Genomic DNA, 4,730 nt, shown 5'->3' on the forward strand with positions numbered 1-4,730 from the left:
AGCAATTCGGCTAATTATGACATGTCCTTTGTATGCAGCGTAAAACTTATGTATTTTGTGTTTCTGTTTGCTGGAGAGATGGTGTGTTTTTACAAATACTTTCTGGCCCACTGAGAATGTTCTTTTAATTGCTGTTCTATCTCCTCTTTCTTTTCTTTTAATGGCTGCCTTTCTGATCTTTGAGAGTGCTGTTGCTATGACTTGTCTATGCTGTCTACGTGGTACAATAGGAAATCTAACATTTTCTCTGGTTATGTTTGGCAGTTAAATTTTTTTAAGTACAGTAACTGGAGGTAGTAGTGTAGTGCTATGTGGCATTTCATTTATTACTTCTTGAAAATCTTTAAGGTACATATCCCAAGTGTTGTGTCTTTTGCCTGCATATAATCGGCATAAAGTGCCTATGTCCTTCATAGGTCGTACTGCTGGATTTACGCTAGGTTTGTACTTATATATGTAGATGGGTTTTATTTTGTGTTGCTTTAACGTGTTCTGCCATTGCACTGATTTGTATTGTGGGCCATTATCCGAAAATATTCGTTCCACTCGACCTACTTGTCTGTGAAAATCCTGTTTAAATGTTTTACTTATAGCAAGACCTGTTGCCCATTTTAATGGTGTCAAGGTAACATATTTAGAAGTAAGTTCCAAAACGACAATTATGAAAATATGTCCATTTTTATGTGCATGGGAGGGGCCCCATCAAATCTTTTGCAGCTATTTGTTTTAATCTTTTAGGGATTATTGGAAACATAGGTGGCTTGGTTGCAAAGTGACGTGTTTAGGCCTCATACATTTTTTGCATTTGACTAATACTGTTCTAATTCTTCTTTCCATGTTGGGAAAATGGCTTGTTTGTTTTATTTTTAAACAGCGTTTCTTTGTTCCAAAGTGGCCATTTCTTAAATGTGTATACCATATGTATTTATTAATTAGTTCATCTAGGATATAAATTAACCAATCGCTCATTCCAACATTCCGCCTAAAAAATAAAACATTGTTTCCTACGAGATAATGCTGTCGAATGTCTGGAATATCCTTACTTCTCCACTTGTGTTTGATTCCTAGTGTTTCGGGATCCTCGCCCTGTTCTTTGCCTATGTTTTTCAATGCTGTCGTAATGTAGTATTCGCAAGGTACTTGTTTCATATAGTATGTTGTAAACTGGTCTTCTGCTGCTTCCAAACCTATGTTATTGGATGCACCCTGTGGACATCGTGATAAAGCATCTGCTAATACATTCGCTGGTCATCGTATGTGAGTAGTAGTGAAGTCAAATTCTTGTAGTATTAACATCCATCTGGTTGACCTCCCTTGAGTTAGTTTGGCGGATAACAGAAATTCTAATGCTTTGTGGTCAGTGTATACTTTTGTTTTTCTTCCGAATAGGTAGTATCGAAAGCATTGGAAGCCCCATACAATGGCCAATGCTTCCAGCTCCATGACTGAATAGTTTTTCTCGCTTTTTGTGAGTACCCGACGGGCAAATGCAATTGTTCTATATGATCTTAGTCCTGCCTGTTCGTATTCTTGGAATAAAACAACTCTTAAACCTGTTTTCGCGCTATCAGACGCCATACAAAAATCATGTGTTAGATCAGGATGTGCTAAGATCGGTGCTGTTGTTAGTGCGTTTTTCACTTTTGAAAATTCTTCATTGGCTTGTTGATCCCATAACCATGGCTTGTTTCTTCCAGTCAATGCACATAGGCGTGGTGTTGCGAGAGAGTCGATCCAAATTAATTTTTTATAGAATCCGGTGAGACCTAGAAATCCTCTGACAGTTTTCTTATTATACGGAGTGCAGAATTCTTTGACTGCCATTAGTTTTTCTGGGTCGGGCATTACCCCTTTCTCGGAAATTATGTGTCCTAGAAATTTGTCCTCTCACCTTCCAAATTTGGATTTTGTTAGATTTACTGTAACCCCATGCTCTTTCATGATCTATAAAAACTGATTTAATGTGTCGTTGTGATGTTCCAAAGAGGGTTCTGCTATAATCACATCATCAACATAACAAGTAATTTTTTGTAAAATTTCAGGACTGAGTATAGTATTAAATCCCCTAATAAACGCTGCTGATGATATGTTTAAACCAAATGGCAATCGTTTAAACTTGTAACATCTACCGAATACGATAAATGCTGTAAATTTTCTACATTCTGGAGCCAATTCTATTTGCCAGAAACTACTCCGTAAATCAATTGATGAAAATATCTTACCACCGTGGAAGTTTTATATCAAATCCTCTAATTTTTCTGGGCGATCTGTCTCAGTGATTATGATTGTGTTGATCTGTCTGGAATCAAACACTAACCTGATGTTCCTATCTCGTTTCTGTACAATATGGAGCGGTCTGTTATATGTGGAGGTAGCTGGTTCAATAATATCGTCATCTAGCACTTTATATATCTCCTGGAATACTTTATTCCTGTAGCTTAATGGGATTGTATAGGGTGGCACTCTAAATGGTTTGTGCTGTTTTACTTCAAACTTGTACTGAAAGTGTTTAATACTGCCAGTCTTAGGCAAAAATACCTCTGCTTTATCTCGTAAAATACCCTCTAATTCTCTTTTACTGTGTTCCGAAATACCTTGAACTTCTTGCAATTTTTCGTCGATTTCTTTATGGACTTCTAACATGAGTTGAGGCGATTGCGCCTTTTGTGCATATCATTCTAATTCTTCATCCTCTTTATCTCGCGTCATTCTTAATTGTTTGTTTGTAACTGGTATTTCTTCTAATTTTAGCTTTTGCTCAAAGAGAAGTGTGACATTCTCGAATGTTACGCTACCTTTCCCCATATCTATTATCGCTCGTCTCTCATTAAAAAAATCTGCACCTATAATCAAATCTACAGTTAGTTTAGGTATAATCACGAAGTTGGCTTCGATCTTTTGACCCTGACACGAAAGAGTTAACCTTGTTTGTCTCGTAACTTCCGCAGCATTGTTTCTAATAGGACCTCTTACTTTAATCTTACGTGTTTTCAGAACTGGCAATTCCTCATTGGCATTACACTGCATGAATAAATTTTCTGAGATCGGAGTCATTTCACTTCCGCTGTCAATTACAATATTGACTGGGATATGCTTTACCATGGCCTTCACAATTGATTGAATTTGAAAGGGTTGGTTCTGTTCTTCTTCTTCTTGCATCAACGAATCCTCCACTGAATCATACATGAGTCTTTTTAGGAATTTCCCTTGTGAATTCGAACTTTCTGTAGGATAAGCTTCGACTGCTACTTCTCTCTCTTTTATCTCCTCTTCTCTATTTATTCCTTCATTTACTCTTTCTTCAACATCCTCTACTTCTTCCTCATCCTCGTCTATCCTCTCCTTCTTCGTCGCTACTTCCACATAATCGCATCTAAATGCTCTAATTATCGCTTCATAATTTCCCTCATTATATACGTTTGGTTGTGTGCCCACTCGTAACTTATTTTCAACTTCTGTCGACTGCGCATTATCCTCATTGAATTCGCTTTCCCTGGTTTCCATCTCAAATAGCTCTGCAATACTCATTACTTCGTCCTTTCCTCTTACATTCGTTGTGCATGCCTCTGGTAATTCATCTTACTCGTCAGTATTCTCCCAATTAATTTCGTTCCAACACGATATTGTTATTTTCTTGTCTTCGTTTTCATCTGGTACCTGCGGATTTGTTTCTTCCTTCTTAACTTCTCGTGATAAGATTTTTCCTTCTCTGTTCAAGGTGCTGCAATTGTCCTGGGTCGGTGCGTCATTCTCTTTGGCATGGGCGCTTAGCTGTCAATTCGAACGTTTATCGGGGCTTGGTGGTCTCACCTCCACCTTTTCTATCTGTATTCTCTTTTCTTGTTCAGCTTGTTGATAGTGGTTTCTCTGTTGATAATTTGTCGGTCTATTGGTTCTCCAGTACCCGTTCCAGTTGTCGTTATTCCCTCTGTAATAGTTGTTGCCGTTCCTGGGTGAATTATAGTCATTGCCATATTCTCTTCTAAATCCATAACCGGTTATTTGTTGAAATCTAGTGTCGTTTCTTGGTGCGATGTTATCACATGGTGCGTAATTATTGTTTCTTCGTACTGTGTCTTGTGGATTCCACTGCTTTTTGCTTTCGTTTTCACGTGCGCTTCGTCTTTTTCTTGCGTCATCTTCCGAAAATATGAACTCTAGTTCCCTTAGAATACCTTTAAATGCTTCGACGTCATTGCCTCCGCGACCTACAAATGATTGCTGGTATTTCAATGGTAGCTTCATCGCGCATAATTTAATCAACTCTCCGTCACTGTATGGTACATCTAAGCATTGATTTTTCTTTGCCATTAATTCGAAAAATTTCACGGGACTCTTCTCTCCTGAATTTTCAAAACATGGGTTCTGCAATAATTCGTACTTCACTCTGTTCTGTGCTTCGCTGGACCAATATCGTGAGAGAAACTTCTCTCTGAAATCTACGTACGATCGGAATGTCGCTGCAACATTCTGCATGGTTTCTGCGACTGTTCCTGACATGTGTGCACATATAAAGTCTAATTTGTGTGCTAGTGTCCAGTATTCTGGTAATCCTACTCGGAATTGATCAATAAAAGTTAGTGGATGTGTTGTGTGATGTCCCTAGGTTAGTTAGGTTTAAGTAGTTCTAAGTTCTAGGGGACTGATGACCATAGATGTTAAGTCCCATTGTGCTCAGAGCCATTTGAACCATATGACTACTGCTGCAATTCTTGGCGTATTCTTTTATT

Source organism: Schistocerca serialis, chromosome 5 (genome assembly GCF_023864345.2).
Source record: "Schistocerca serialis cubense isolate TAMUIC-IGC-003099 chromosome 5, iqSchSeri2.2, whole genome shotgun sequence".
Classification (NCBI taxonomy): domain Eukaryota; kingdom Metazoa; phylum Arthropoda; class Insecta; order Orthoptera; family Acrididae; genus Schistocerca; species Schistocerca serialis.